Here is a 16,958-nt window from a genome sequence, read left to right on the forward strand (position 1 = left end):
GGGGGGGGGGGGGGGGGGGGGGGGGGGGGGGGGGGGGGGGAGAAAGGGGTTGTTTCTTGGAGGAAGACAATGAAAATGCTCTAAAGTCAGTTGTGATGATGGTTGTGCAATTCTGTGAATATATTAAAAACGATTGAATGGTACACCTTAAATAGGTGAATTGTATGGCATGTGAACTATATCTCAATAAACGTTATCAAAAGGTTACGTGCATTATAATACCACATATTCAAGTTTTAAAACATGCAAAATAGTATTACATATTGTACATACAAACACATGTCTGGGAACAAACAGGCAACAGTGGTATTCATATACTGAAAAGCATACTGACTCGTCAGAATAGATACCAACCCTTACACAGCAGTGAGTACTTGAAGGACATCCGTCCTACAGGCAAGGGAAAGGTAAACGCCAAGTTCAGACAGCAATCACCTCTGTGCAGGGAGAGGGAAAGGGTGTCGGAGAGGGGACCCAAAAGTCCTCAACTGTTTCTTTAAGAGAAACTCTGAAGTTAATATCACAAAATGTTCAGATTTCATCAAAGTGGGTTGGTGAGAACATGAACACTTATTGTAGGACTCCCTATACTTTTCTGTATGCCTGAAATACTTCACAGTTTAAAAATAGTCTACATTTCTAAGTCTGTCTCATTAAAGGCCATGACAAATGCCTTCCATGGGGGCTGTTTGTTGCTGGTCATTCAACATTTGTCAGCATGCTGCTTAGTCCAGGCTTAAGAGCCTTCCCATTGCCACAGACGCAAGGACCAGCGGAATCTTCATGCATAATGATGAGAGAGAAAATCTATCCAGGCACCTTAAAGGTACTCCAAGAGCCCCATTATTTGGAGCCATTGTCATACAGTTCTACTGAAAGAGTTGCACTACAATAGCAGGAATTGCCATTGAGCACAAAGCAGAGGGTTCCCCCCTCCCCCATCCCCTTCTTAATCTCCCCCACCCTCACCCCCATCTAGTCCAACACTCCTGAAGTGGCACAGCTTGTAGCAAAGTCCAAGGCCGGCCACAAACTTCCTGACCCGGAAGCAGAAGTTTTAAGAGCATTTCTGGTAACTGTTAGATTAAACCCTTGATTTCTGGGAGCAGGCTGCTAGAACTTAACTTTTTTGGCATAGGCACGTAGTTGGAAAGACTCGATCAGATATTTAATAACCTAATCGCAATACTCCAAAGCCAAGAACACCAGACAATTTTTTTTTAAAGGAGAGCCTAGTCTTTCTTGTTCTTTTTGACACATTGCTAGTACCAGGGTTTAATGGTTTTTTAAATTTCTATAATGTACGCCAAGGGCTGTGTTTGAAAGTATCGTAACGGTTTAGATCAAATGTAAAGTATATTGAAAGCAATCCCTGCATATGAAAAGCAAGCTCCCTCCTTCACATTCACCTGGATTTTCCTCTCCTGCCGCAGTCTCCTGGCTTTTTTGTACCAAGAGTCCAGGGATTGGAAAGTGGGAACGAGAATGAGATGGTGGGCCTACAGGAATAAATTACATAGTGCATGTGATGGTCAGATTACTTTAAAGATGTTTCCATGTTCCCGAGTAGAAGACGCTCTGGGCTTTTGCCTACATTACATAAACTGTTTTGAGAGCTAATCCCTTTCCTCATGTGACTCATGGTCTTGCAGGTCCTTCTAGAGGGGATAAAAATACAATGGATTACGGCATGCCACGTCTGCAATTCCCAAGGAAGAAGTGGCTTTAGACATGTATATTCCGAGCTTGGTGACCGAGTGCCAGTGAGTGTGTCCGAAAGCAGTTGGAAATCGGACAGTTTGTGCTGCAATGCAAGGACAGGAAACATTGCGAGGTTCTGCAACCGTGGTTGGCTTGAGATAATACCATTGTATAACGAGGCGCAGCGACCGCTCCCACCGCTGAGAGCCCGGGGCCTGGCGTCTGGCTCCTTGGCTGCAGGCCAGGCTGAGGTCCTGCCGTCTGAAGGCAGGGTGTGCGTCCCCTCCCAGGCGGTCCTCACACACAGTGCCGGCCACACCTCACCTTCCAGAGGAAATCTGGCCAGAAAGCCAGACTTCATGACTTCTCCTTTATGAGTCTTACCCACCCCCCAGCCCTTGCCCGGGCTTTTGTTTTCCACTTGGTTGCAGTGGTGGTATTCACTCTGCACTCTGATCAGGATTTAAAGGCCCAGGCATTCAAGGAGCTGATGACAGGGTTATTGGACAGATACTGTATCTCGCCGTGCCTAGCAGCCTCCACTGTCAGCATTGAACCCTTGCTCTTCACAGGAGCCCTAGCTCTCATCACTTGGACCACCCGCCCTTCCCACAGAGCTGTTCCACCAGGCAAGAGCACTTACCAAGGACTATTCTAGACAGATTTAGCAGCAATATTGTTTGATTTTAACGGGACATTGTTCTAAACACACAAAAGAGTTCAAGGATGTGGCCATCGGGTTTTGTTCTTCTCCCCCCTCGCCCCACCCCAAGCTGTCAGGTTTCTCTGGGAAAATGGGATGAAAATGTTTGGGGACATTTCCACAATAAAACACTCTAATTTTTTTTTTTCAGATTTCCTTTCTAGTCCTGTCAAGATTATAACTCAAATCTGCAAAAGTCAGGAAATTCCAAATTTATGTTGACACTTTCCCCTTAAAACCCTCAGCAAATGACAAACAGTGTAAAACTTCTATTTCAATTCGAAAGTTCCAAATATGACACAGGTTACCAAATCCTTCCAGCAAAAAGGTGCTTCAGGGTGGGAAGCAAATGTAATCTTTCAGGCCAATAATTTTTCTAAATGATTTCTCAGTACAGAAGATGAAATGGGCATGTCAGGTAGGTGGGCGCCTAGATTTAATTTTTGCAAATGGAAAGGAATTCTATTTAATGATGGAAGCAAATGAAATTCGTAGCGGAATTTATCCACGAGATCAGCGGTTCTCAAGGTGAGAATGAGGACATGGCACCAACCAAGGAACTTTTCTGGACCCCCCATGTCAGTTCACTCTCAAAGGTTCTGCCAGCCTCAGTAGAACCCTCAGGGCAGTGGCCTGGCTTCGCAGCCCGGACAGGCACATGTCCCACAGCTTAGCAGCTTCTGTCGCTGGGGCTGCGAGCTGTGGGATGAGAACAGATTATTTGGCGTGTCTCACAGCCCGTTTCCTCATCTATAAATTGGAGGATGATCCGAGTATCTACCTCCTGGGTTATTAAATGACATAATGCATGCTAGCACAAGAAAGTTCTAAAAATTCCTTTATAAAGATTCGTGAAATACCAATCTAGGTAATAGTATTCACAGTGTTATGGAAAACAAGCATTGTCAGCGTGAGCGGCAGAAGCATATTAGAATATGCTTTAGAGAAGAGCAGAAAGGAAAATGGATTTTCCTTAAACAGGCATTTCTAGGGCCACAGAAATGACAGATTACACGGACAGAAAAAGACAGCGAAAAAGCAAAACATGCACCTTCTAGGTCCAGGGTGGGAAAAACCCTTCAGCTGCAGATAAAACAGAAAAGCATGTGGTTTGCACATCATGAATAATAATTTTTTTAAAAAGCACACAAAATGGGCCTCCTACGAGACATAGCAAGTAGCAGGGAAAAGATCTGTAGATTATAGAAAACCAGCGAGGAAGACCAGGTGAAGCAGGGCCCCGGGAGAAGGCAAGCCCACGAGCAGGGAAAGCAAGGTCTCGCTCCTCTTCACCGTCCTCTGTAAACCTGTGGTCACTTGCCCGAAGGCCTGAGACTGGGGAGAAGGCTGGTTAAGCTCCCAAGCGCCGAGTATTGACACCACACGGCTCCAACGGACACAGTCAGATGACCCAGGAAAATTAAGTCACTTTTTTTAGACTCTAGTATGATAAGGAAATCTTGGAGGCAAATGTGCTATCTTTCATGTTAAAATAGGAAATAAAACCCACAAACATTAAATGGATAGATCCGCTTAATTTTCCTATCTGTAAGGATATTATATTTACAAGTCATCTGTCAGTACGGAACCAAGAAGACTGTGGGAAGAGGAAACCATTCCAGACCAATTTCATTTCCGTCTATGATAGACAGTGAGACCATGCAATAAAGGCAGAACAATGCCTGTGAAATCGGAGGAAACGTGTGCCACCATCTGCTCGCAGGACCCGGCTGGCTGCGTGGGAGCGGGCCTGCCAGCACCCAGGCCGGCCTTCCTCCTCGCCCACCCGGTCCTGGTCCCTTCCCCCTCACACCTGCAGCCGGGGCTGCCTCTCCCTGAGGTTGGCTTGCCTCTCGCCGTGTTTGCTTTCAGATGTGTTTCCAGCCACATCTGTTGTTTTCTAGGATGGAGTGGCAGTCAAGGTTCTGTGGAGAAATGAGGGTAAGATTTGGAGTCAGAACAATGATGGGTGCCTGGTCCTGTCATTTACTTCTCGGTGGACTTAGGTGGGTCACTGACCCTTTCTGATTGAGACAGCCTCTCTGATCCAATGCGGATCCAAATACCATCCTTTCATGATGACGCTGAGGACTAAAAATCAAGGACAGCTGTAAAGCATGGTTCAATAAAGGTTTGATTTTTTCCTAACTTCTGATCTCACGTCTTTTCTATCTCTGGGTTTTATCCAGGATCTAGATCCCTTTGGAAGGTATATGTAGGCTTCCAAAAACAGTCTAATAATGAACTTGGTTAGGTATCTGATTCTGTCCATGGGACCCCACCATTCCCATGTTTTAGTTAGGATGGGGAAAGCAAGCCACAGTCCTGAGGCCCAGGAATGTCCACAAAAGGAAGTCTGTGTCCCTCAGCCAGCCATCCACTGCAGGGACCTTCCTTCCCTTTCTTTTTATATTCTTCATCTCCTTTCTTCCTCTTTTTAATTCCTAGGCCTTGATGTCCACAATGAGGAAATTCACAGAGTCTACATACTTGTACCTGAGATCAAGACTATTTTCAAGACTAGTGATCTGAGGGTTCAAATGACAACAGTATTTCAGTGCCGATTTAAATGACATCGGAGTCCCAAAGAGTTAAAGCCTTTCTCCCTCTCTGCTACTGTTGCCCGCTACAAGAAGCTCAGCCTCTGTGCCCCTTGGTGTCTGACCCCGGGCTGACTTGGCCACACGTCACCCTTAATGCTGATACACCTGGAAGTCCACAGAGCCAGTAAATATTTACCTGTGCAGGAGAGAGGAAATGGCGGTTTCTGCACAGGGTAGGTGACGAGGCAGCTCATTTCTCTGTGTCAACAGTGTGAAACAAACAATGGCCGATGTGCGGTGATGGCACACTATCTGTTAGGTTCAGAGGAGGGAGCTGCCGATGGCCATGACCTCCAGGCTCCATTCTGCGCCTTTCGCAGCAGCCAGCTCGGGGCAGGCTGTGCTCTGTCTGGTTGTCAGCTCTTTACTTCATCATGCTGCTCTCCACCCCCTAGAGGAGATGATCTTAGAAATCACTACAGGGACTTTTTAATTTTCCCCAAAAGGTTTAAGAATTTAATGTGTCCATTGCTTTCTTTTTATTCTCAGCCTGTCCATAACTTTTGTTTGGCAACTCTCAGCCAAAGAAGAGAAAGGAGAGTGTCGAGAAGGTATGCTGAGGTGATAAAGAAGCAAATATGACTAGGAAGTGGCAGTCCGAGGCTGCTGGCAAATGCCAAAAGTGTACAATACAAAGGTGAGGCAACTGCCCCCAAATGGGCTGAGACAGAAGGGGAACTTTGCTACTAAAGAAAAGGGGGAAAGTATGGTTTCCTTGATTAACTATTCAGATTTCTATTCCACTATCCCTTTCAGCTTGGGTAGATAGTCTCAGCATACAAATGGAATTGAGACACTGAATTTTCAGCACATCTATGGCAATTACTTGTCCCTTTCAGGCACATTAAGCTTGTCAGTATTAGTTGATAGTAAATGACTTCTGATGGATTTGGGTAAAGGATAGACAAACGTTCTTTGTACTATACTTAGAAATTTTCTGTAAGTTTGATATTATTTTTCAATAAAAAGGTTGTGGGTTTAAAAAAAAAGGCTAGCACTTCATAAAAAAAAACACACACACACCCATGGGCTATGAAAAACAACCAAGACAGTTAGATAGTCATAGCATATGTGAATAGTCCACATGATACAAAATGATACCTTTTCTTTCTGAACATCCATTCAACCAATTACTGAACTCCAGGGAGAGCCAGGCTCTTCTCTGATGGGGGGACTTGGCTATGAACAAGAGAGAAAGGGAGAGACAAGCACGAGTCTGCAAGATCCATAATGTGATCACTCTGAGTTCGGATGGTGATATGTGCTGCCTAAATGAGCAGAGAGGAGGCAAGGGGACTCTCTGCAAGAGGCCGGGCTGTCTGGAAGGCCTCTGATGGCACTGCCATCAGGGCGAGTCCTGTTGGTGAAAAGACAGCTGTGTGAAGACCCAGGGTGAGCACCCAGCATGGGAGACTAGGGTGTGCAGTGTTACTGAGCAGGAACGAGGTCAGGGCTGGAGGAACAGCCATTAATCAACAGCCAGTTGATTAATTAACGTTTTGATTAATTAATGGAAGGATCCTAAAGAATATAACTAGTTCAACTCATCATTAAGTTAGAGGGCAAACATGCCTAGGGCATCTACTTGTCTATATCATATAAATACTTAATGAGAGAGTAGGATTAGCTCTAAATTCTTTTAGTAGGTGGGTCTTCTTTCAATGTCTTTTAGAACCAATTTCTCTATTTCTTGTTTCAGTTTCCCCAAGGACCTCTTCCTTGCTAGGCTTCAAGTCCTTGGGTGTGCAATCATGAGGAACTGGGCAAATCTCATCTGTAGTGAGATCAAACAAGAATTAAACAAGCAAACAGTAAACATCATATTGACTTAACCCAGTCACATCAGGTTAATTCTGAAGGGCACCTATTACTGGCTGGTGACATGGTTTAATGGAGTGAGTTTAAATTTTATCATATACTCATTGGGCAAGCAACGTTCACATGCCCAAGTGTTGTTAATTAGTGATCCAGAATTGCCAGACAATAAGGAGGAGCTAAACTGCAGCAGGATTTAGGAGCAGCAGGGTACAAAGTGATCCTATCTTGATTGACACTGTCTTCAAAGGTCTAGTAATCCCAGTATCTATGTGAATTGTTTTATGAACCAAGTTGAGTTACCAGCTGGGCTCAATGTGGATGGAAAATACTCTAAAACAAATAGCACTGAGATTTCTTGCTTATTATGATGAAATTAGCATTTGTAGATAGGCTTCTGAAAAACCATCCTATTTATTTTATAACAGAATTAAATTGACACTGGAGGAGTAGAGAGAAGGAAACATTGCCTTTGTAAGTCAGGTATCTCTGGACTTTCGTTGTGCCTGTTAGGCTAAGTTTGATTGCCACAATCTAAAATATGGACATGCCCTGGCTGGTGTGGTTCAGTTGGCTGAAGTATCGTCCTGTGAGCACAGAAGGGTTGTGGGTTTGATCCCAGATCAGGGAACATACTGGAGGCAACCAATCAATATTTCTTCTCTCATATTGATGTTTCTCTCCCTCTACCTTTCTCTCTCTCTTGAATCAATGAAAAACACAACTTCAGCTGAGGATTAATATAAATAAATAAATAAATAAATAAATAATATGGACAAATAGTCAATCTGTCTATATGGATTTTTCCAAAAAAATAGTTACATTTTATTCATGATTGAAATTTTCAGGAAAGTTGGATGTACACATGAAAGATATTTTCCAGGAAATTTAGCGAATGTGAATTTGCTTCTCAAGCAATCAGAGATTCTCATTCCTCACCAGGGCTGTGTGATGGCCACCTTAGTCCAAGATGATCACTGAGACTTGACAAAAAAATGTGCCTTGTATTTATAGTTAGTTATACTCAGCCTGTTGTGAAAATAATTTCCAGTTTATTTCCTGCACACAAGGGAAATATAATTATATAACTTATTAAATATAATAAAATCTGGGTGCAAGTAATGCAGTGAACATTCCCCTAGTAAACTGGGTACAGGTATGGTTACACACAGCCCACATACAACTGCTCTCTGGTTTCTGTGTTGGGATTTGAGAGGACTAGGAGATGGAGCTTCTCATGGGGTCAGGAAGTAGTTTGGTAGATTTGAGAGGTCGTTTGACAGGTCTGGAAAGAGAAGGTGACTGAAAGCTATTGCTCTGAGACCAGAGTAAACTGCTTCTCTTTGTCCCTCTCAGAGAAAAAGGAACAGGAAAGAGCAGAGAAGGGGAGTAAGTAGAGGTGAAGAGGGCTGTTTTGGGGCCAAATCCTCAAGATGTTATGCCCACCTACCATGCTGCACCCTAACAATTACATGAAGCATGAAGAGTTGCTTTGATTATTAAACTAAACCCTGCGCATTCCTTCCTTCTTTGTGGCTTATCGGACATAGCACCTAGTCATATGTACACAGCTCTAGAAACTAGACACAATTTAGGAGATTTGCATGAAAATAACTTTCCTTATTGATAAGTGAGAAGTAAGTGACTAGAACATGGCAAGGGGAAGGAGAGTAGATGAGGATATTGGCAGAATCAAATGAGAAATGTATGCCTGCTTTAAAGCAATTATGTGGGACTGGAAGGAGAGAATATATATCAAAAAGTAACAAGAAGTACCAGAATTTTATGACATGATCAGTTTTTAAAGGTTAGTCACTGACTTAACTCTAAGGGGATGGATTAAGCCAAGGCCACCTTAGCAGACTTTTGTTCTCCAGGCGATGGTTGAGGCATTCTGTGAACGTGGGTAAGCAATGACTTCTTTCTTGCATTCTTTCTCTTCACTTCGTGAAACTCCCTTGACCCTCTCTGCTCTGGTTTAACAATGAAATCAATGGCATCACTGCAACTTGAGGAGAGGGAAAGGAGTCCCTCAGGGGCTGCGCCCTTTTTTTCTCAGAGGAAATTAATTTGGCTGTTCTGTAGTCAAGGCCTAAAAGCGTTGAGATTCCTATAGCAGATGGCGTCCTGGCAGTGTAGGCGACAAATGAAAGGCCCCGGAAGCATACGCTTTTCACCTAAAAAGACAAACCGCCTTCACAACAAACAATCCATCTCTCCCAATAAGAAACTGAAAAAGATAAGGGTTCTGCTTCACCTCCATCCGTGCATGGGCCTGGGAGTAAAAGTTTTCCATCTTAAACTCCAAGGACAGGTGTAAACAGAGGCTCAGAGCTTCCCGGGAGGCTGATTACAAAGAAGAACTAATCAGAAGCCTTTCATCTCTGACCCTTTACCTTTAGCTCTCTTCTGGGGCATGGGGGTGACAGGGCTTGTTCCTTTTGTGCCCAAGGAAGTGACAGGCAGCCTGCTGATCAATATCCCCCTTTGGTAGTGTTTTCAGAACTTAGAAGAGGGATCAGAAAATGAAGCAGAAATCAATACTCAGGTCTGGTGAGGAGGTTATCGTCACATTAATTTCATTTCTAAAAAAGAAGAAACCAACAAAGGCACACCGATTACCTTTGCGATAACAAGGCCCTGAAGGTGCTTTCTAAAAAAGTGAGGGACTGAGAGTCTTGGGTTTTAGTCAGTTTGATGCCCAAGATGAGATGTGGTTGAGTTTCTCAGATTGGATACTGTCTGGGCTGTTTCCCATGCTTGATTTTCTAATCATCACTAGTTGGACAATTACCTGTAGCAGAAAAGCAAAGAAGAATTTTTAACAACAAGTCTAAGGCTTTAGGAATAGGTACTTCAGTAGATAAATGGGGATGTTTGGGAGAAATCAACAAAGCAATAAAGAGACTGGAGGGGTTGATTTATGGGGAAGATCATTCTTTTGATGTTTAGCTGGGCTAATCAATGATTCTTTTTTTCTTTGGGGCATGGATTAGGGAACAGGAGAGGAGTAAAAGATTAAGATTAGTAACCTACAAATACCTGAAATGAATAATTTCACAGATGAGGCAGGAATTCCTTTCAAATTGGCCAACAAAATGGAATAGATCTAAGAAATTAATTCAAAAAGTATTTATGTCACAACCTTTTGTCCCCCAGTCAGCTCTCTCTTATTACTTCTTATATTGAATATACATACACTTACTGGCTCTTTGTTAGTTTAAAATAGAAAAAAATTACAATTTAAATTCTTAATGGAAGGATGTTTGAAATATGAAAACAATTGCCTTTAAAAAACAATAAAAACTCACCCCATGAGATATTTAAAATGACATCAACACATGTTGTATCAAAGAGAGATGAAAGGACTGAATTTGTCTCTTCCATCTCTGCTATGTAAAATTTCTTGTAGGAAATATGTTTTAAAAATTTTAAATATTTTTTTTATTGCCACCACCACTGCCCAACATAGTCTCTTTTTGACCTTAGAAATTTAATCAATTCATTCTTCTAATTAGCACAAGATTAAGATTTGGGGAATCTAATTCAGACAACACAATATCTACTTAGTTCTTATTTGATTTTTAAACATTAAAAGGCATAAGCTAGAGGCGGGTGCTCAGTTAGAGTTACATCATCCCAGTCAGTACCAGCAAATGCTTGGCTCGGCAGGCATTCACTGAACACCTGCTATGCCTGTTATGCAGCGGCAGCCACCTGGTCTTTCTGCTTCTTCTCATACACACTGGCTCCTGTCGCTTGCTAAGTTAATCATGTCACTTGTTCTCGAAGTGGCTTATCATTACACTTGGGACAAACCCCTAACCACACATTTCAAGATCCAACAAGACCATGATCTCCTACCCACCTCTCTGATTTCACTTCCTACCACCTTCACCCTGTTTTACAAGCTTCACCCAAGTACACCAAGCCCAGTCCTGATTCTGGTTCTTGGATGTTTTCTCTGCCTGGATTGCTCTTCCTGCAGGTCTGCCCTGCTCAGGACTGACACCTTCCTTCAGGTCTTGCTCAGGTGACGTCCCTTCCAAGGGGACGCCCCTGACAGAACTATGTCAAGCAACACACATCATTCCTGTCATACTTCTCGATTTTCCCAGAGTATTTATTGCTTGCTTGAATCATATTACTTATTCACTTACACATGCATAATTTGCCTTCTTCATTGATTAGTGCACTTGATGAAGGAATGTATGTGTTGTCTGTTGCAGGGTCCCCAGCATTTGGGGCAGTATGCAGCACAGGGTAGTCACCCCGTATGTATATGTTGGAAGAAAGGCAGGAAAGAGGGAAGAATGGGAAGAAAAAGAGAGAAGGAAGGAAGAGGGGGAGGGAGGAAGAGCAGTGCATGATGCCATCACCATGGGGCTCTAGAAAGAAATAGAAATATGCAGTAGGAGCTCCTGAAGAGGGCAGACGATGTGTTTCTGTCACCGGTATACTCCTGTGCCAGGCACATTTGAAGACTCCTTAGAGAGAGCAGAAACTTAATAAATAAGCTAAAATGTACAGTTAAGGGTGATCACAAAGAGGTAACTGCAATAATACAGTAGTCCCCCATTATCTACATGGGGTATTTTCCAAGACCCAAAGTAACCATGGATAGTACCAAACCTATATATACCATGGTTTTTCCTATACATACATTCCTATAATAAAGTTTAATTTATAAATTAGGCACAGTACCAGGTTAGCGACAATAATACTACATTAGAACAAATATAACAATATACTGTAATAAAAGTGATATAATTTTCCCCAGAGCACAAGCTAGTGAGCATCAGAGCTGGGGCTGAGGATAGGTCATCTAGCTCCAGAAAGTGAGCTCATAACCACATAAGAACTAGTAACTGACAGGGTAAGAGTCCTACTTGCACTGGGAGACAAGGCTCATAGAGTGAGGTGTGAAGAACAGACCAGAGAACAACTGGTGGGTGGCATAGTCATGAAGTGGGTACAGGAGAGGCGGAGGTAGAGAGTTCTCAAGCCATGTTCCAGGTCACTAGGGTGGACTCATCCTTTGGAGCTTTTTCTTACTTTCTGTTTTATTCTGTGCCCCAAACACACTACTCATCCAACCAATGTTTCTTGGCCTGATAAGTAGGGTGACTATGGGGACTACTAATAAAAGAAATGAGATGAGGTTAAAAGAGCTGGTTGAGCTCAGGCCATTGAGAGGCAAGAATTTGGAATACATGGAAGGATAGGGCAATTATTAGAAATTTTAGGTAAATTATTCAGATGGTGCATAGAGAAGATTGGAAAGAAGAATTTAAGACAAAGAGACAAAGTAGGAAATTCTGCATCAATTACAGTAATGGAGCAATGATAAACTAGTAATTAATAAGATTAACAAACAATTAGAAACATCCATCAGCAGATGAATGGATGAATAAATATAGTATATACATACAACAGATATCATTCAGCCTTAAAAAGGAAGAAAATTCTAACATGCTGCAACATGCATGAGCCTGGCAGACATTATGCTAAATGAAATAAGCCAGACACAAAAGGACAAGTACTGCACAATTCAGCTTATATGAGGTACCTAGAGTAGTCAAATTCATAAATACAGAAAATAGAATAGAGGCTGCAGAATAGAAGGGTTCTCAAACTGTAGGTCGTGACCCCTTTGGGGGTCAAACGACCCTTTCACAGGGGTCGCCTAAGTCCATCGGAAAACACATATATAATTACATATTGTTTTTGTGATTAACCACTATGCTTTAATTATGTTCAATTTGTAACAATGAAATTGGGGGTCACCACAACATGAGGAACTGTATTAAAGGGTCACGGCATTAGGAAGGTTGAGAACCACTGGGCTAGAGGAAGTAGGAAGCTATTGTTTAACGGATATTGAGTTTCAGTTTGGGATGACAAAAGTTCTGGAGATGGATAGTGGTGATGGTTGCACAACAATGTGAGTACACTTACTACCACCAATCTGTCCACTTACAAATGGTTAAACTGGTAAATTTTACATTTTGTATATTTTACTGTAACCTAAACAAACAAACTATTAGATATGGGACAGAGAAAAGTGAGAGATGGAAGATGGTTCTGCATTTTGGACCTGAAGGAATGGGGGATGGATGAAAAGAGAGGTCAGGAGGCTAGCTGAGATGCAGGAGTATATTTTTGGAGTGGATTTAAAGGTGCCTGTGACCATTTCGATTGACCAGTAGGCATTGGGTCTCCATCAACTGGACCTCAGGTAAGGAGAACACCTGAGAGGGGAGAATTCACAAAGAGGTCAGGCTGAACCAATCAGGCAACAGATTCATGCCACAGGCTCGCTGAGGTGCTTGGTTCATTTATTCGCTACTTGCGTATTTCAAAGGGAAATAATAGTGTTGTCTGGGTTGTAACCTTTGGGGATATATCTTTAAGACTGCTTTGAAGGAATTCATACACAGAAAATTTATTAGTTCCTTCTCAGTGCTGGGAATTGCCTTGCGTTTTTCCCTCTGTGGATAAACCTCTTTCCTGAGGCTGAGTTCTTTCACCTTCCAGCACACGGCCTGGGTGTTGGACTGTGCAGATACAATGGCCCAAACCTGCCTTCACATAGGCGCCACAGGGCCCAGCAGGACTATGCCCTTGACACCACCCTAAGCAACCTTGATAAAGTGGGTGACCATTTCTGTGGGCTCGTGGAGAGATTTCCAGATGCCTTATCTAGGCCCTGGAATCAGCGGCTCAAGCCTGACTCACGCCCACGTTTGCCAGCAGATCCTGGAGGCCCACAATGTGAGGAAATCAGCAATACACAATTGGGGAGGTCTTTTGTGTGGTAACTGAGCTTCACTTTTCCTGGCTCTAAATAGCACCTATGCTATGACAACATGACGTGCAGGGGCACTTCTGTTTCAGTTGTTCAGTAGCAACCTCCTACAGTTTTATGTTACACTGAATGACAAGGGATGTTTCCCTTCATGTTATGGCTTCATCTACAAAATGATTAAAACACCCATCCTCTGTAAAGTACAGCATAGGAAATGTAGTCAATAATATTGTAATAACTATGTTTGGTGCCACTACACTTATGGGGGTGATCACTTTGTAAGTTATATAAATGTCTAATTACTATGCTGTATACCAGAAACTAACATAATATTGTATGTCAACTGTAATTCAAAAATAAAAAATATATACTTAAAGAAAATACCTGGCAGCTCAGCTCAGCCCCATCATGGAGAGTCCCTACCTCCCGGCTGCTTTTGCTCCTTCTGCTCTGGGCCTGGGCCTCAGCACCAGGCAACGCCTCTTCTGATGCACCACCATTGGTCAAAATAATATTGAATAACTATGTTTGGTGCCACTAGACTTATGGGGGTGATCACTTTGTAAGTTATATAGATGTCTAATTACTATGTTGTATACCAGAAACTAATATAATATTGTATGTCAACTGTAATTCAAAAATAAAAAATATATACTTAAAGAAAATAGCTGGCAGCTCAGCTCAGCCCCATCATGGAGAGTCCCTACCTCCCGGCTGCTTTTGCTCCTTCTGCTCTGGGCCTGGGCCTCAGCACCAGGCAACGCCTCTTCTGATGCACCACCATTGGTCAATGAGGTCATGAAGCACACAGTGAACATGAGCAGCCACCTGGCCAACTGACAGTCAATGTGGTCCTGGCCCACCAGGGTGGCAGTTCCATTTCCCGAGCCATCTCCTTCCTTCTGGCCTTGGAGCTGGAGCTAAGGCCTGGCTGGATCACCTCAGCGTGCAAGTGAAGGGAGAAGATGAGGAAGACAACAATCTGGAAATATGAGAAACTGGACTCTTCATGGTCAAGCTCCCAGTTGCTCTCGATCCTGTGATGAAGATTTCAGTCATTTTGGAAACAGTCTATACCAGCCATGGGCAAACTACGGCCCGTGGGCCGGATCTGGCCTGTTTGAAATGAATAAAACTAAAAAAAAAAAAAAAAAACCGTACCCTTTTATGTAATGATGTTTACTTTGAATTTATATTAGTTCACACAAACACTCCATCCATGCTTTTGTTCCGGCCCTCCGGTCCAGTTTAAGAACCCATTGTGGCCCTCGAGTCAAAAAGTTTGCCCACCCCTGGTCTATACCCATGTATTTCAGCCATATCCATCTCAGGTCACTCAGAGAAATAATTTGTGGTGTCTGAGGGCAACCATTATTTCTACTCTTTCTATCCAATAGACACAAACTATGCATGTGAAGCTTGCCTCTCAAAATGTGGAGAGCTATACCAAGTTGGAGAACCCCATGCGATCTGAGTACTTCCTAGATTATGGACATCTCTGAAATGTCCCTATTTATAGTCAGGATACTTTTAATGTACATTATGAGAACAGTCCTTTCCTTACTATCACCAGCATGACCCAAATCCTCGAGGTCTCTCAATGGGGTAATATTGCTGTGGAAGAAAATGTGGACTTGGAGCACACATGGCTGTGCTTATGGGGCCTTTGTCATGCTATAATTACCAGAGACACCCAGATAGTCCATTCTCTTAAGACCATCCTTCCTACTGCTGCCCAAGATGTTTATTACCAGGATAAGACCGGCTATATTTCCACCAGCCACCTCCTTATTTGGGATGATTCCATAGAAATGGAGATCCGGCCTTGTTTCCCTCTTTTTGGAGGGTGGAAGACCCATTACATCTGCCTCTCAAAATGTGGAGAGCTATACCAAGTTGGAGAACCCCATGCGATCTGAGTACGTCCTGGTTTATGGACATCTCTGAAATGTCCCTACCTGTAGTCAGGATACTTTTAATGTACATTATGAGAACAACAGCCCTTTCCTTACTATCACCAGCATGACCCGAATCATCGAGGTCTCTCAATGGGGTAATATTGCTGTGGAAGAAAATGTGGACTTGGAGCACACAGGGCTGTGCTTATGGGGCCTTTGTCATGCTGTAATTACTAGAGACACCCAGATAGTCCATTCTCTAAAAACCATCCTTCCTACTGCTGCCCAAGATGTTTATTAGTGAAATAAGACTGGCTATATTTCCACCAGCCACCTCCTTATTTTGGATGATTCCATAGAAATTGAGATCCGGCCTTGTTTCCCTCTTTTTGGAGAGTGGAAGACCCATTACATCATTGGCTACAACCTCCCAAGTTCTAAGTATCTCTATAATTTGAGAGACCAAACCTCTATAATATGCACTGAAGATGAGGTTTGTGGACCACATGTTTGATGAACAAGTGATAGATTCTCTGGCTGTGAAGATCATCTTGCCCTAAGGAGCCAAGAGCATCCAAATTGACAGTCCCTAAGAAATCAGACGTGCCCCAGATAAGCTGCACTACACCTCCTTAGACACATCTGGCTGCCCTGTGATTGTTTCCTAAAAAGAATAATCTGGTAGAACAGGACATTGTGGTGCACTACGCGTTCAACAAGGTGCTCATGCTGCAGGAGCCCCTGCTGGTAGTGCTGACATTCAGGCACTGCTAATACCCCAAGGACACTCTTTGCAGATACTTATATTCCTCCCCTCAGAACTCCACTAGAGCCACGAAGAAGCACTGATGGCCCTTCTAGAGGTATGCTGCCCTAAAATGGGTGGTCACCTCTCAGCAGCTTTACAGAGAGGTTTGTGGGGACCAAACACCAATGAAGGGAGAACCCAGGATATTTTCCAGAAAAGTATTCTAAAGTCACTTTAATATTCTCCATATTGGGCAATGGGAGCTCTAATAGGGGAATATTCTTTATTTAAGTATGTGCTATGCTTTCTCTAACACGAACATGGAAACTTCACCTTAAACAAATTGATCTTTTAAGGGAGGGGATGAACAAATGTCTGAATCAAAGACAAAAGGAAACAAAAGTGGCTTAAATGGTCAAAAATGCTCTATCCTCTCATTTTCACCTGGCCTGCTTTCTGATAGTTTTGCAGTCCAAATTGCTCACCACCACTAGCAGGTGGGCTAATGTATTCTCCAGCTCATGGCTATTCTCCCTTAAACACAAGGGCTCCCTAGGCCCAGCTACTGCTTCCTCCACCTGCAACTCCTCCCTGATTCCCTACGGTGTCCTGGCTGACACACATCACCACTATGGATGGGCTGCAGCAGCACAGACACTGGGCTCCCTCTAGGATGGTTTTG

General features: G+C 43.1%; 1 pseudogene; it reads left to right on the forward strand.

Moving 5' to 3' along the window:
* LOC102254521 overlaps nt 1-16,302 on the forward strand; it is a 17,678-nt pseudogene extending 1,376 nt beyond the window's left edge.
* The last annotated feature ends 656 nt before the right edge of the window (nt 16,303-16,958 follow it).

The sequence above is a fragment of the Myotis brandtii genome, unplaced genomic scaffold (assembly GCF_000412655.1).
Source record: "Myotis brandtii unplaced genomic scaffold, ASM41265v1 scaffold1102, whole genome shotgun sequence".
In the NCBI taxonomy this organism is placed as follows: domain Eukaryota; kingdom Metazoa; phylum Chordata; class Mammalia; order Chiroptera; family Vespertilionidae; genus Myotis; species Myotis brandtii.